This window comes from Camelus bactrianus, chromosome 19 (assembly GCF_048773025.1).
Source record: "Camelus bactrianus isolate YW-2024 breed Bactrian camel chromosome 19, ASM4877302v1, whole genome shotgun sequence".
Lineage (NCBI taxonomy): Eukaryota > Metazoa > Chordata > Mammalia > Artiodactyla > Camelidae > Camelus > Camelus bactrianus.
Window position 1 is genome coordinate 25,477,772 of NC_133557.1, and position 17,584 is coordinate 25,495,355.

General features: G+C 44.2%; 1 protein-coding gene across 7 annotated transcripts in view; it reads left to right on the forward strand.

Annotated features, from left to right (window-relative positions):
- Positions 1–17,584, forward strand: part of TSHZ2 (teashirt zinc finger homeobox 2) — a 410,894-nt gene that overhangs the window by 51,021 nt on the left and 342,289 nt on the right. The gene's annotated exons all lie outside the window — the stretch shown is intronic.

Genomic DNA, 17,584 nt, shown 5'->3' on the forward strand with positions numbered 1-17,584 from the left:
TTTCATCTTTCAAAGAGAAAATTCTAACTCGGTCGGCCAAGAAGCCGAGATCAAACACAGCAGTGGCCAGCAAGAGCTGACAGAAGGTTTTCTGGGCTCCCAGTCAATTTTGTATTCTGGTGGCCCTTAACCATCAGCTCCATCAACTCTAATTTGATAAAGATATTTTTAAATGGGTCACAGTATACAAAAAAACTTCGCTCTAAAGTCAATGAACATTGCTTTTCTAAAATAAAAATCCCATTGTTTCTTCTGGCTGTAAAAGGAATACACGTACATTGTGAAGCTTAAGGAAGAGATTGAAAATCACCCACAGACATCACCACTGGTAATATTTGATCTAGGCCTTTTCAAAAGCCTTTTCTATGTAGACATATACAATATAGACAGTACAGTTACACAGAGGATGGTGTAACACAATAGGGTTATATAATCTGGTTTTTCCTTGATATTTATGATGAATATCTTTTTCTATCAGTAGGTAAAGATGCATATAAAAAATTTTAATGGTTATAAATATTCCATTGTATGGATGTACCGTATGTACTTAACCCTATTGCTGGACATGTAGTTTTTTTTTTTATTAATTTTTCCTATTCTAAATAACGCTGAGATGAACATCCTTATATTCGCACCCTTGTGCATTTGTCTACTTATCTCCTTGTGGCAGAATCCCAAAAGTGGAATTGCTAGAGGTCATGCCTATTTTAAGGTCTTTGATACTTAGTGCCAAATTGCCCTAAAAGGGAACATGTGTTAACTAGCACATAAAGGGCTTGCTCACTGGGATTACTATTCACTAGCTTTGACGGAGCGCTCGCAGTCTGTCACATCTGGGGCCTGGAGGTCCCCTCTGATGTAAATCAAAACATTTGAGTTAACGACGTTCAGCCTTGTCAGTCACCCACAAATTATAGGAGGCCTCCTCTGTCTTTGTCAACAACAAAAAGGGAAAAATTACTCCAAAATGGCATAAAAATTAGGAACCAGACAAGTAGTCACTGAAAGAAGACGAGTGAGACGACAGTGAAAGAATCTCAGAGCAGCGGAGTGCATCAGGTGGACTTGACTTGTTGGGCTTAGACAGAAAGGCTCCTAGCATCGGACTCCTGACTGCAGGGGCAAGCACCCAGGGGCAGGCACAGAGAAGGTGCTCGCTGCACTCAAGGGAACTGAAAAGTGCGTAGGGTTGAGACGATCAGCTACGTGAAGGGGAATTGTGGTCTTCAACCAGGTGGCTAGGTGGTAATTCACTTAAGTCTTAAATTGTGTACATTCTTCTCCGTGGAGATTTCTAATCTCCAGATTTTGCATTCTGTGGCACCCCTCGGGAGCCAGGGCAAGAGAATATGTTATGCAAAAGAGGCAAAGATTTTGAACGGTAGAGGCATTATCTTTGTTTCTGAGAACAGTCTCGGTTGTAGAAAGGCAAATGATCTGTCTGCAGTGGGGTTAGTAAAACACCTAGACATACAAACTCAGAATGTGTGATGTGAACCTTTACAGATCTCTCAAAGGAAAGGATAGAGGTACAGGTCTGAAGTGTACAAGCTGGTATTTCTAGAAACTAGTGTGGGCTCCTTTTTTTCTGTTGTGATCTATTCACTCTGTGCATTTTTTGACAAATTCCTCCAAGAGGAAACAAAGCATCTTTAGCAGGCTAAAGTCCAACAAATGTCAAATTCCGAACAACATCACTTTGTGTCTCTATTTAACATTAGAGCGGATGGCTTTTTGACAGGTTTATAGCTGACGAGTTCTATAGCCAGTCATGCAGGACAATTAGGTTTGAGCTAATTTGGTGAATCAACTTGATGTTCTCCCATGGTCCCCGTGGCCTTCGTGAGCGTATGTGCTCAATTTTCTGCTGGAGGTCAAAATAAGCTTTGAAATTTGGCTAATCCCATCACATCCACAGGACCCGTCTGGTGGAATAATCTTTGGACATCAGCTCTTGACTGATGCCAAAAATAGGAGGAACCACTTGGTAATATCATTAGGACCATCCTTCAGGCCCTCTGTAGGCTCTGAGATTGGCTTCCAGAGGCCAGCAATTGCCTTGTGAGCACTTGAATAATTTTGTGGTGAGGGAAGCAGAGAGTTCATTCTGGAAGCATTTGGGGGTCAGACCCCGGGGAAAAATTACTTCTCATTGTTGGATTCGGTTTGAGAGGGATTTGTGAGAACTGATGGGGAGGCGTAAAGATTTCCTGAGTTTTCCCGCACGCCCTGAGTAATTTTTCCAACTCCCTGCTTCCCGGATGCCTGCTAGCAGAATCACTCAGTGCCTGGGCTCAGGCCTGAGAAAGCCTGGATATAAATCCCGACTCTGCCACAGTCTCATCACTGAGCAAGACTGAGCCAGTCACTTAATTCCCCTCTGTGACTTGCCTTGCTCTGGGAAATGCAGATAATAATTCATACTTCACAAGGTTGTACTGGAATTAAATGTGACAATACCTACGAAGGGCCATAAACAGCACCTGGTATATGGTAAGTTTTCTATTGACCGTAGGCTAGTAAGCTTTGAGAGCTCCCCACACCCAGAAAGTTATACAAGTTGGTTAATCCACATAAGTGAAGTAAATACTGTGATTTGCATTGACAGCTGACATTATTTCCTCTAAAATTATTAGCAGAAAGGATATTTCATCATCAGACAGTAAAACTGATTTCCCAGATCGAGAATCGTCATTTTGACAGCTGGGAGCTCCTTGTATGGAGGATGGGTGGAACGCAGGTGGCTTACTGGACCGTGACCTGGGTTTGCCGAGACTTCATTTATTCATTCCACACACACTCACCGAGTGCCTCCTTCTGCAGGCAGGTGTCAGTGTGGGATGTGGAAGGAGGAGGGCAGTTTGGAAACAGGCGAGCTCTGTCATTTACTACCCGTGTGAGCAAGTCACCTCACCTCTCTGAGCCTCAGGATCCTCATCTTTAAACCAAGATACATGTGACCTGCCTTGTCACACTGCCTGTGAGGGTTAAAGGAGACAGTACCTAGGAGGAGCCTAGATCAAACTGTGGTGCAGAAAAGGTGCTCAGCAGATAACTGTTTTTATTCCAAGAATCTCCTTTAGTCTCTCTCTCCAGGGACCAAAACCTTTGAATAGTGAGCGGATGCTCGTGGTAGCCTTGTGGACAACAAAGTCTGAAGCACCTAGCATAGAACATGAGACACGTAACATTCTCGATAAATATGTCTTAAATGAACCAATAGATGAATGACTTGCTTGAGCTCAGTTTACAGTAATAACACACTAAATCAGCACATGGCAGACAGTGGATAGAAATGGCTAGGAACATGGACTTTGAAGCCAGATGGAATGAGGTTCAAATCCAGGCTTGCCAATACTAGCTAAGTGTCCTTGGACAGCTTACTTAATCTAAGGTACAGTTTCTTTATTTGCAAATTATGTGTAGTAATAGCTATGTTAAAGGGTCAATAGCTTATAAGTGGTTGATAGATACTAGCTTTTATTATAATCGTTGCAACATGAAGTGTTTATACTATACCGACAACAAGCATCTTTTTCATGCCAGGAGCTGTGCTGGGGATAAAAATGAACAAGATAGACAAGGTCCCAAGCCTCATGCTGCTGACATGCTGGTCAGTGAGACAGACAATACCACAGACAGACAATATCATTCCTGGGAACATAATAAAAGAGAAAGCCGTGGTTGGGAGTGGGTAGGTTATTTCAGAGGAAAGGCTCCTTTGAGGAGGGACTTGTAAGCAGAGTCTCCAGGAGCCGAGCATATCAAGACTGGAGGATGGAGACTCCTAGGCTGAGAGGACAGCCAGTGCTAAGGCCTTGAGGGGTGAATGCTGGCACCGGAGTTCTCAGAATACTGGGAACAAGGAAGAGTAGGGAAGAGGATGGCTCACGATGAAGTCACGATGAAGGTACTCAGGAGCCCGCTTCTGTAGGACTTTTTAGGCCAGGATATAATGTTTGGATTTTATTTCCAGTGTGATAGCAAGCCGCTGCCAGGCCTTACACAGATGGGTGACGTAGGCTGATTTCCTTCTCAAGGTCATTACTCTGCAGGTGTGATGATTAAGGGGTCAGAAGGGGTTGAAGGAAGACAAGTTGGCAGGCGCCTATCCAGGGGGAGATGCTCATCATTGGGACAAAGCGGTTGGCAGTGGAGAGGAAGGTAGGAAGGATGGACGCTGGATGTGGTTGGAGACGAAACCACAGGATGGATTAGTGAGACAGAGAGAGCGGCTCGCTCGGCTCCTGCGAGCCTCCTCCTCACAGCCTTGAGGGCTCACGTTGGCATTCCTTACCTTCTAGTTGCTTCTCCTCTCTCCCCTGGGGTTTGCTGCCGGGGCTCCCTGGTCCCTGTCGAGGCCAGTCCTCTAGTCCCCTGTGAGACTGAGCTAGGAGGTCAGGGGCTTTGGCCCCGGCTCCTGGGAGATATGAAATCAGCAGTGATTCAAGCAAAGAAGGAAAAAAGGCAACCCCAGCAAAGACCGCTTTCTGAAATGAGTGGCTGTTTGTTTTTTGCTGTTGCTTTTGTTTTTAATTCAATATTTACATGGACCCTACTTAGTGTCATAAAAGCTTTTAAGGAAACTTGCTGTAAAAGCTCAAGGGACAGTAAGATGCAAGGCAATGAATGTAACATACAAGACAGGAACCAAGAAATATAGTGAGTCCTTCTTGTGACATATTAATTGAAATATTATTTCCTTATAGGAATATAATATGATGGCAAGATTCATTGATTTATTTAATTCAACACACATTGGCTGCTCATGTTTTGCTCTGCGTTAGGATATGGCGTAAACAAGGCAGACAATTGTCCTGGCTCTCATGGAGCTTATAGTTTAATGGGAGAAGAAATTTCAAAGAAATTCAATAAAGTAAAGCAGAATCCATTGGTTTCACAACACAGAAGTGGCTATTTGTGGGCCGGCAAAGTGACTGACAGATACATCAGGATCATTTTAATTTTTGTGATTATTTTTAGTATCATTTTTAAACTATAAAGATTTGAGAGTGTAGAATCAAATCATTAGCATCAGATGGATTTTCCTGAAGGCTGATTCATAAGTATATGTTTTATACTAGCAGGAGGTTTACTTTTTAGTAAGTTGTGTAAATTACTAAAACTACTGGCACTTAATATGCGTATACAGTAAATATAAAATATGCGTACACTTAAATATAAAATACGTTTATTGGTCGTTAGAAAAGATACTTCACAAGTCGTCCTTCAGTGCCATATTCCCAAGTAAAATTTTACTCCGAGTGTATTAAGAATTCCACCTCTAGCGCAGAGGAAAAGATCAAGCTTCCTGTTTTGCACAGAACAAATGAAGTAAAAATTTATGGTGTTACCTCTACGTAATTTGACCGACGTTTACCCAGGACTTCACGTGAGGTTCGCGGGGTTGTTTTTTTCTTCACTGAAGTGATTCCATTCCCTTATCTGGTTTTTGCTTTTCTTGATGTAATGAGCATTAATTAAGCATCTGCTTTGCACCAGATACCGTGATGGAAATGAGCAAGCTGTGTTCTGTGATTCTGTCAGCGATGTCTAAAAGTCGTTTTAAAATTACTTTTATTTTTCGTATTACAATAGTAATATGTATCTGGAAATCCACATTCAAATGTACCTTTAGTAATACGAATGTATTTGTATATGTGTGTATGTATGTATATACCTGTTCTCTTTCTAAAAGATATATGCATACACATAAAATTTTATGTGTGTATGCATATACATTAGAGAGAAATAGAGTATACATAAGATTTAAAATAAGTAAAAATTCACTCTAATTTGTACATTATGCATATTATGTATAATAGAGGTTGATTTTTTTACATATTATATATAATAATACGATACATGTGTTTGTAATATACATATTATATAAGCATATATTTTACATTATATATGATATATAATATGCTATATATTTATACCAAATACATATTTATATACATTATATATTATGATATTATATTACATACATTTTTTATATGTGTAGATAGACATCTTTCTAACGGGATCAAATTGCTTATATCTGTTTTATTTTTGCTTTTTTCATTTAAAGTTTCATAAGTATCATTTTAGTCATTAAATTAACAGCTGCTGAGTATGCCACTGTTTGAATATATAGTGCTATAATGTATTTAATTAAGTATTAGCATACAGCAGTTCTCCTAATGTTGGACACTTGAATTGCATCTATTTTTTTCCTCTGATAATTCCCATTATCATGAGGAACATTCCATGAGCTCAGTCAGGACTGTTTCCTGATGGTAACTTCCCAGATGCAGCCTTGCAGGTTAGGCCTCCCCGACTATTGCCATCACATATTTACAGTCCCTCAGTGATGTCCCAAGGTGGGCCCATGAGAACAAGAACTCAGCAAGCAGAGGCAGAAATGGGGTTTGCATTTTCTATCATTAAGCCAGGTTAGTCTGCAAAGAAAGCATTCTTTTGTAAGAAGGTGAAATAGCCAAGTCAAATTTGTGCTTATAAGCAGAAAGACTGGTTAGTGTTTCATAGTTCCTGCAGCATCTTCTGTTGCAAGACAGTCGCTCAAGGACCTAAGACTCCAAATTTAAAAAAAAAAAAATTGCTTTGAAACTAAGTAGCCTTTAGATCAGGGAAGTTTCTTTAGATATTCAAATCAACTCCCAATCAAACTATTTCCTAATTAAGTGTTTTTATTTACTTTCTTCAAGGCTTGGGGCTGTTGATCAGACTTATTTTTAGGGACGTGTTCCTATGGGTCTTAGAGGATATGGATTTTGATCTGCTTAACGGCAGGGGGTTACATAGTGGATCTCTCCTATTGTGCATTCTATGAGTAAGGCTTTTGCCTTGAATAAACCAAAATTCCCCTCTCACCCCTGTGTGTATAAATAGACTTGTTATGGACATGCCTGGTGCTGGGCAGTGCCCAGGTGCTGGGGCAGGCAGCTGCCCACAGGGCTTGCCTGAAAACCCCCTAAGATGCAGCAGGTGCCCACATGCAGAGCAGGACGTCTGTCAGGACAGAATGCCTGGCACTGCTTCATTGGGTCTCCATACACACCCTGCTAAACTCACTTTGCCACTAATCGTTCACTCTGCTGACAGCTCATGTGCTTTCAGCTCAGGCTGCATATTTGTATAATGCAGGGTCATGCTTGGGGAGAGAGTGACAGTCTGCCCTGCGCCAAAAAGGAACTGGTGAGAATTCTAAAGTTGTATCAAAACCTACTTGCTCCTCCTTAAGTTTCTTTCTGGGTATTCCCACCAAGAAGACGACTTTGGGTTTGAGAAGCAGAAACTGGATATCCCAGCCAACTTCTGTCTTACATGAAACTTGGTTTTCTTTCCAGGGATGGGTGTCACTGACATTTATTAAGTACCTACCACTCACCAAGCCCTTTGCTAGGCATTGTGTCTGCCTTTTCTTGCTGAACCCTCTCCCCACCATGGGCATTTATCATCTCCATTTCATCAGAGATGAAACTGAGTCTGAAAATGGTGAGAAAATTCCTTAGGAAAAAATACAAAACACCTGCCTCTCATTTAGGGGCCTCCCCTTGCCTACTTCTCTGACTTTGTCCTTTATCCATCTTTTTCTTAGTCTAGCCATACTGATTGCTTTTAGGTATGCAAGTTTTTTCCTGCCCCAGGACCTTGGCACTTGCTATTCCTTGTGCCCTCTTCTGCTCTGTTCCTGGCCGACATCTAGTGGGATGTAGTTTTCCCACCATTTCAGCAACTTCACCTTGGGACCGACCTGGAGCACCTGATTAAAAATACTTCCTGTTCCCCAGTCTCCCTTTATCATCCTAGAGGACTTTCCACTCTGAAATTAGCCCTCTCCCCTTGTTCTTTCATTTGTTTGTGGGAGTATTTCTTAACAACAAGAGTAGGTATCCTTATCTCTCTCAATTCTGTTTTGTCAACACCTGGCACAGGGAGGTGCTCAGTAAATATGTTTTAAAGAACAAAAAATTTTAACAAATATTTACAAAGCACCTGCTATGTGTTTGGCACTGTTCTAGGCCCCAGTGATGCAGCAGTGAACTAAACAAATAAAAATCCTCACCCTAAGAGGGAAAGACAGATATTAACAAAAGAATCTATAACATCTGAGAGTGATGCACACAAGGGAGGTAATGGTGTTGAGTTAAAACCAGCTGCTCTCAGATAAGGCCTGGCTGACAAGGTGACATTGCCAGAGACCTGACTGAAGTAAAGGATCAAGTCATGCAGATGTCTGGGGAGAGGGGTGGAGTGTGGGGAAGTATTTCAGGAATCAGAAATAGTCAGTGCAAAGGTCCTGGGGCAGAGGTGTATTGGTGAGTTTGAAACAGCACAGAGACAGCATGGCTGGTGTGGAAGCAGTAAATGGCTAAGTGGTAGGAGATGGAGCCAGAGGGGACAGCAGGGAGTGGTACAGGCAAAGGCATGTGCACCTTGATACAAATTTCAGCCTCTACTGTGCATGCAGTAGGAAGCCATTCTGAGCCAAGAGGAGACATGGATAAATGAATAAAATTACACAGCTTGAATCATCCAGTATGCCAGGATGAAACCGGGCTCTCTGAGTCCACAGCCCGCTCCCCCATGCGGTATCTGTCCCCACCCATGCGTTCTTGTGTGTTTTAAAAGCAAGGCTCACCCCTCTTTTTGAAGCCGGGTTTTGAAAGCTCAGCCCTGAGCTGGTGTCAGGGTTTGTTTTGTCTTCTTGTCCTGTTTATGTGGGGCATCAGTGTCCACCTTCGGAGCCACTGACCCCCTGCCCAGGTGACTCGGGCCATCTTCCAGCTGATCACAGAGTGGGGCCCGACTGCACCAGCCGCGCCGCCCTCCTGAAGCGGCAGCGGCGGCGTCTGCTCCCTCTCGGAGTTTGACGCCCTGCACCTGGCACGGGGCCAGGCGAGAGTAAACTGGGCCCAGGGTTCCTGCTGTTGTTCTCTGTCCACACAGCGGCTGCTTTCATTGCTGTGCTGTGAACCTGATCTCCCGGTGTTGTCAGTCAGCCTTCTCTCCTCAGACACCAAGGGGAAATGAAGTTGGTTAGTCTCTGCAGTAAACAGAGCCACCTCCCAAGTACCCGCCCAGCTCCTTGCAAACTGACTACCAGACAGTGGACTGGAAGTTTTGCATATTGTCTTAGTGAGAACTCTGTTTCAAGAGATTGGAGAGCCGATTGGTTTAAATCAAAAAGATTAACTTTGGGTCCACGTCTGCAAAGGCCAGGGATGCCTTGGCTTTGATCAAGCTGGATGTGAGGGTTCAAAACGCATCATCAGAACTAGGTCTTGTTCTCCCTTTCTGCTCTCTTCTGGATGTCTCCCATCTCAGGGTGCAGCAAGACGCCAATAGACGGTTCCATCTTAACACCTCAGAACTCCAGGGTTCCTTTTTCCCATTTCTAGTAGACACCTTGGAATTGAGTCTCCTTAGCTCTGATTGGTTCATCTACTCAGACCTAAAACAATGCTTTTGTCCAGGGCAATACGATGCCGATTGGGTTCTTCCGGGTCATGTATGCAACTTGGCACCAGCCCAGGAGTTAGTCCATGGAAACTTCAAAGACCAACAACAGAAAAGGGGTAGTTTCTCAAGGAAGATTGGGGTTAAAATACCAGATACTGAGTAGGGGAAACCAGTAGATGCCAGTTCTCACATTCTCTTAGTTAAGCCTCAGAGATCCCTGTGGCGTAGTTTTTAGCCCATTCTGCAAATGGAGAAGGTGAGGTTAACTCAGCCAAAAGTATACAGCTGGTAAATGACAGAGGCAGGATCTGAACGTGGACTTGTCTCTCTCCAAAACCCATGATCAGGGGTCTCCTTGTACTTGAGAGAGGAGGTAGAGGGTGAAAACAGGATCAAGCTGATCCCTGAAACCCACTGCCCAAAAGCAGCCCTACTGGCATTTGCTTATTTAAAATAATTACAGTTTCTTTCATGCACTTTGGAGGAAGTTTTCCAGGTAATTTGATTATCATGGTGAGTCACTCTTAGCAAGTACAAAGAGGAATGTTCTGAAATTATCCTGGAAGGAAAAATGCCTCTCCTCCATTGTACCATATTACCCACGTGTACAGAAAATCCATATGCTCACAACATGCTCTTATGTAAATGTGTGGAGGCGTGTTTTAAAAGCATGTATATTCATATCCTCTGTGTGTATGCATATAAATATAGGTATTTATCCCTCAGCTAGATTCATATGCATCCAGTGACTTGAACATTAATTACAATCTCCTCAGTGTGGAAAAATATTTTCCCTTCTATCATGTTCATTTTAGGATCATCTGAAGTTCATCTTGGTCGTGGTCACTCAATTATCTGGCAACATATGTCCTTTAATTGTTAGATTGTGTACACATTTTGGCTTTAGTTTTCTGAACCTCCTTCTCCCTTATTTTTTATTTCTAACAACAAAAATTAATTGCATTGTACTAGGCATATATATAATCTCAATATATTCCAACAGCAATGCTTTGAAGGAAACATGACTGTTAATCATCATTATTATTATTATTATTATTATTATTATTATTATTATTATTATTATTATTATAGATGAGGAACTTGAGGCTCAAACAATTTGCCTGATGAAATTTGTAGGACATCTGGTGGAACTGGGACTCAAACTTGGGTTTCTTTTACTTTAAAGCAAAGTTTTTCTACCTAGGAACTACTGACTTTTAGCTAAGGTATTAACTACCGTACTGTTAGGGAAGTTAAGAAGGAAAAAACAAATGGGAGCTCCAAGTCTTCGAGGCTTCCCAGGAGGCTAAAGTGTCTACTGGGGATCTGATGGAAAATTTTCAGAAATCTATCCGTAGCATAGATACTTACCTTTTGATTCAATGATTCCAGTAGAAATTCTGGTGAAAATGTGCCAGGATGTAAATATAAAAATATCCGATACAGTATTATTTGTAGTAGAGGAAGTTGGGGCTACCTAAATGTAAGAAATCAGTTAAATACGAGTGTGCAAATCCCATGGACTGTAATGTCAAGATTTCTTTAAACGGATGCCGAAGCTGTACATGTAAACACATGAAAAGGTAAAGGAGATATATTTTAAATGAAAAAAAAATTACAAAGGGTAGCATAATCCCAATTTGGGGGGAAAAATTCAGCCTTTGGAGTCAGGGTGAGTGTATATATGTTGGATTATACACAGAAAATTGCTGGGAAAATATAAACCAAGCTGATAGCCGTGATTACCTCTGGGAAATTTTTATTCTAGGGAGAGGCATGTTCAATTATACTTTACGCTGTGCGTGTCAAAATGGGGTAGTTTTGCCCCTTGGGGTACATATGGGAATGTCTAGGTATATTTTTGGCAATGTCTGGACATACTTGGTGGTGGTGGCTGGGTGAGGCTGTGCTGGCCTCTCATGGGTAGAGACCATTGATGCTGCTAAGCTTTCTCTAATGCACAGGACAGCCCTCATACAAAGGATTATCCTGCCCCAAATGTCAATAGAGCCAAGACTGGGAAAAACCCACTTTATATCCTGATTTAGTGTTTCAGTTTCTTACTATCAGCAATTCATTAACCTTATACTTTTAAAAAATGTCTGCAAAGCAAAGTCTCAATTCTGATACTTGAACAGAAACATAATTGCTCATGTCTTTAAAGATCACATCGAAGAAACAATTTTAACACCAATAGTTATGCCATATGAACATAATATACTTTTTCTTCCGTTACCAGAACAAGTTTTCTTTGTTTAAATGTAGCATTTCTATCCGTCTGTTTTTCAAGAGTTTACAGTAATCTTTAAGCAAGGCAATCTGATAGTATTTATCTCATTTCACAGGTTAAAAAACTGAGACCCGGGGAAGGCTCATTGTTTATGCAGCCAATCGTTACCAGCAAGATCCTTGATACACAATTTTAATAGTTTCTTGGATTATTAAATTGCTTAATCTCAAACATCTGTGTTTTGCTTGAAACTAAAGATAAAAATCACTATGTTGTATTTCTTTAATTATTCCTTTAATTGTGAAACAAAGCAAGTTTTCTAAGTAATCCTTCATTCTTGATGAACATAGTATGTGCCCCATCATCTCCTCCTCCAAACAGAAAACACTCCTTTCTCACAGGGCATTAACATTTCAACTTGGAAATAAAACATCTCTTCTCTCATTTTCTGCTCTGTAGTGCAGCCATGGCGGGTTGTCTTTTTTTCCACATTAAAATTTCTGAGTTCAGAAATGATACCAAGTGTGACTGGGGGCAGGGGTTGAACTTTACGTGAGGTTTCTCATAAGGACAAGTTTGCTGTAAAATTGTGCACATCTCCTCATGAAACTAGTAGCTCTCACTTAGTAAGACCCTAGCTGTGACTGTCACCTGTGGCTCTAGGACAGAAGGTGACTGCTGACCCAGGGGCCAAGCCCTTGGCATTGGCTCTGTCTTAAGCAGCCCCCCACCCAACTCGGAAGTATAAGACCCAGAGTGCTTAGAGCCCCACAACCTTCCGGGATTCAGACTGGCCTGCTGTTGTGTGTTTGGCTGACTTTACTTTTTGGAAATTAATTCCAATATTTGTCAGACTGGGATAGGTTTTGCGGCAGTAAAGGACAACCCCCAAATTTCAATAGCTTCAAACAATAAGGATGAATTTCTCATTCTCGCAACTTGCCCATTGTGGGTCAGTGAAGGACTCAGCTCTGTTCTCATCCGGAACTCAAGCTGATCAGAGCAGCCACTGTCTGGAAGGGACATCCCCTGCCCTTGTGACAGAGAGAAAGAGCGTGATGAATCACACCCTGACTCTCAAAGTGTCACGCGCTGCTTCTGATCGCATTTTCCGTGGCCTTGGCTAGCTCCAGTGGGGTGGAAAAGTACAAATGTCAAAAAGAGAAGAGACATGGAATATTTGTGAATGGTTCTAATGATTTCTAGTCACTGAGGTGTAAAAATCATGTGCAAATCTGAATTTCTGGATTCTTCTGAGAAATCGCAGAATCTTGCAGAGTTGGAGCTACACAGTCCTATGGTGACAGTCTGGGAGCTTTGGGAGGCACTTACTACAGCGACTCTCCTTCGATGAGGCGATCGTTTGCCAGCTCACAGACCCTGCCTAGCCTCTCTCACTTGCCTGAGGAGTCAGCTCGCTCTCTGCAGGAATCTGAGTTGGCGACTCTTGAACTAGTTTGGTCTAGTGGTAACAGTTCAGCTATGGAGTTAGACAGTCTGGCTTCAAATCTGGAAGAAGCCCCTTTATGGCTGTGTGATCAGGCTGAGTGATTTGACTCTTTGTGCCTCAGGTCACATGGAAATGTGTCATAATGGGAAGTGGGAGTAAGGGTGGTAACCTCAGAGGGCTGTGATGAGGAATGAATGTGAAAATCCACGTAAAGCACCCAATTTAGGGTCTAGGACAGAAATCATACAACCGCTACATCATCGTCGTCATCATCAACAGCATCACCATGATCATCCTCATCATCTTCACCTTCATCTTTCCAAAGTGCAGCCCTGCCTTCCCCTCTAACTTACACGAAAGTGGGGTTGCAAGGTAAACGCTCCTGGTGGACAAACACTGACCAGCTCTCCTCCTTTCTCTGTGTCTGTTTCCTGTCTTATAAATCAAAAGAGTCGGACCAGAAGCTTTCTGAGGTCTCTTCCAAATCTGACGTTCTGTGATTCCAAGACTCAAGGAGGGCCCCTAGATTCTTTCCCGAGCTTTCAAAGCATTCCCGATGTAAGCTTTTGTGTGGGTCTGGAGAGTGTATCTGTCAAGGGGGCTGCAGGCAGGGGGAGACGCGAAGCCAAACTATGAGGCAAGCATGGGAACAGCCTTAACCACAAGCTCTGGCCTTGAACCCGTCCAGGGAGCGCTGACGTGAGCCAACTGTGCATTATCTGTTTGATGAACCATCCCAGGAAATGGTGTTCTGGAACCCACCACAGCCTTGTGCCCTCAGCCACCAGCTCCAGTCACCGTCTGGGCTGGTCTTTTCTTTCTCGGCACTTGGTGGGCAGCAAAAGGCCCACAGGGCTTTATTTGTGCTGCAGGCTGTCCCGCCTTCGAACAAAAGCAGTGTGGTGACAGAGACGTTATCACCCTGAGCTAAAATATGCACCAATAACGAGACAATGAAAACAGTTGCTACAAGCTTGTGCTGTGATGCAGAGGAAGCAAACTCTGCTAATGATCCAGGAGCTCGTCTTCTTAAATCCATTTAGGTTTCCAAAAATGAATCAGTACTTGACTCAAAAAAATCTAGGTGCTCAGCTCAAGCAGCTGAGTAGATAGCGAGGAGGTCAAGAGCTGGGTTCAGACAGCCTCTGCCACTGGGCTGGGGCCTGAAGCAAGTTCCCTGTCCCCTCAGAACTCCTGCCCTCTTCATCCACAAAGCAGGGGTGGGAGTACTGACCTCATGGCCCTGGGGAGGTGGACTAACAGGACGCACCCTCTGTTCTTGACGGAGGGCCTGGCACATCGGCCCTCAGGACACGTCAGGAACAGGTAGCTCAGTTGTGGCGCCCCTGCAAACCATCTCCGGGGAGGCACGCTGGGGAGAGGGCCATCTCAAGACTGAGCGTGCGTGAATGAAGGTGTTGGAAGAGGGCTGTGGCATGTAGGACACCGCGTGCCCCACGTGAAGACCCGCGGGGGCATGAGAATCACCAACGCATTGTTCCAAGAGCTGCTTATGCTTCAGGAAGAACGTTGAAAGTCTGAAGTTTTACGTGAACTCTCCTGATAACTTGTTTTTAATGTGGGTTAGTATATTAAACTGGATGTCCGTTTGGCTCCAGTGAAAATAGATTCCTTCCAATGCCTTGTACATCCTCAATAATGGTGGCTTTATTAAGGTAGACTTTTGTCTCATATAAAAGTGCAGGTAGGGGGTTGAGAGCCCGCAGGGCACTCCCTGGGGTCAGGGACCCAGGCACCTTCTGTCTTGTTGCTGTGCCACCTTAGCACGAGGCTTCCTTCTCCTGGCCCGAGGTGGCGGCTCCAGCCGCTGACTTCCTGTGCGTGTCCCGTGCAGCAGGGAAGGGGGAGGTGGAGGAGTGCCCTTCTCATTCAAGGCATGACCTGGAAATCACACCTATCACCCCCACGCACATCCGTGGGCTGGTACACTGCCACAGCGCCTCATCTTTCCGACAGAAAGGCTACGAAGTGCATTCTTTATTCTGGGTGGCCAAATTCTCAACCAAGATTTAGGAGATCTATGACTAAAAGGAAAAAAAGGAACAAAGCCATAAGTAACTTGGGTTTTGTTTTGTTTTTTTAAAAAAAAACCACAAGGACAACCAAGCAAAACACATCAGTGAGCCCTTTTGGAACACAGGGAGAGCCATTCTGTATTGAGGATGCGATAAGAGCCTTTCACTTTAATAAAAGATCCGTTACGTTAAAATGATTGTTGGCATCAACATCAAAATAGGTTCCATGTGTTGAGTACCTACTAGGGGCCAGATGCAGTGTTAGGTGCAAAACACGTGTGATTTCCCTAACCCTCAGAACAGCCCTGCGAGGTAGGTATTGTCATCAGCCTTCATCAGACGTGGGGACAGAGGTCAGAGGAGTGAAGGGATGTGACCGAGTGCATTCAGTCTGCAAGCGGCTGAGTGGGGACTCTCATCCCAGGCGCGTGTGACACCAGATCTTTGCTTGCTCTGTGCTGAGGACAGCTGTCCCTTGCCTTCCACCTTCCTCCCAGCTCTGCATCGTTCTCCGTCTGGTTCAAAGGAAGAACCTTGTCACAGCAGTGTCACAGTCTGGAGCCCAGGTTACAGGAAGTCACAGACGGCCCAGGACCCACACATTCAAGCTTTTGGCCCTTCCCACTGTTCTTTGATCTTTGTTTTCATAAGTTACAAATTCCTCCACCTACTTACATTTTAGAAAGGAGAGAGAGAGAGAGAGAGTGAGTGAAATAATGACCCTTCGCCGAACTGCTTTTCTTCAAAATCACGAATAATTGTTTTCCGGGGGTGTCTAGGAAGGCATTCCCCTCTCATCTTCTGCCCGGGTCTTGGCAGTCGGCTTCAGATTGCCCTTTGCTTGCTTTTTTTCAGCACATACGTTCTGTGTAATCCATCACCGTGGCCATTATCCTGCTTCTGATCAAGGGTGGAATGGAAAACCTCCCTCTCCCTTCAACACCTACCATCAGCTCTTTGATTTGCCAGGCGTGGGCAGAAGGGACGTTTCCGGGGAATGACCTCAGACCCTCTCCAAACAGATCCCCACGCAGCGCTGTGTCGTCGTCAGCCTGGGGAGACAAAGCCCAAGCCAGGCTCTTTGTAAACAGTCAGCAAATGGCTTCGCGGTCGTTTATTTCCCTTTTTGCAGAAAGGCTTTTTTTCCCCTTCCCCTTTTGTGTGTACTCCGCACTTGGGGGTTTCCTGGAGCTGCTCACTGCACACCTCCAGCCACCTGCCGAGTGGAAGTGCAGCCCAGCCCTGCGTTATCAGGTGGTTAGATAAGACAAACTCTGCACCTTTTTTCATCAAAATAAGTAGGTCAGAGATGCACTCAGCTGGCCAGTAAACTAGGGCAGGGTTTCCCTCACTGCCTCCGTAGTTGACATCTGGGGCCAGATCATTCTCTGTTGTTGGGGGTGGTCCTGTGCACTGTAGGGGGTTCAGCAGCATCTCGAGTCTCTACCCACCAGATGCCAGCAGCAGTCCCCTCTCTAGTTGTGACAACCAGAAGGATCTCCAGACATTGTCACATGTCCCCTGTGGGCAAAATGACTCCAGGTGGAGAACCCCTTGCCTTATGAATTAATGCAAGTTCATAGAGTGGTTAGGACTGTAGGCACTGCCTCAGCCCTTGGGGGTACTTTCCGGTCCTGTGACCTGGAAAGTGTCATCACTTCTCTGAACTCAGCGTCCGTGTCTACAAAACGGACAGAGTAACTGGATCTGCTCCATGAGGTTACTGGTGGTGTCCAGCGACATGTATGCAAAGTGCTTAGCGCAGCCCCAGGCCTCTGGTAAATGAGAAAAGAAAGCCCACTTTTATGAATGTTGGCCTTTGGTATCAGGCTGACAAAGCAGCTGTGCGGATGGGAGAGGTTTGGGCCTTTGCCCCCTTCAGCCTCCACTCTCACCATTGGCTGACTCAGATTTTGTCAGACTCTTTCTAGTTCCCTTCACGCAGCGTAGTCTCTGTTCGGGCCCCCATACTCTTGTTCAGGTGCTTCCTGCAGCTCTGACTGCCTTCCTCCTCTTCGTGGCTAACACCTGCCTACTAACCCTTAAAGCTCAGCTTGGAGGTCACCTCCTCCAGGAAGCCATACGTGCTTGCCTCTTCCCTCTCCCCTAGCTAGGGTACATCTCATCCTCAGGGACCAAGGAAGTCCCCCTTTACCTCTAGCTGTACTCCTTTGTCATTTTACATATCTTGCTATCTTCACCATTAGTTAGTGCCCTCCATAAAGGCAGGGATTGTATCTTACACATCTTTGAACAGCTGGGGTCCAGTTTGGGACTCTACACTGACACTGCTAGAACATCTACCAAAGTGGAGAGGGAGGGAGAGATGGAGGGAGGGAGGGAGAGATGGAGGGAGGGAGGGAGAAAGAAATGATTGAGTGAGGGAAGCACACAGCACAG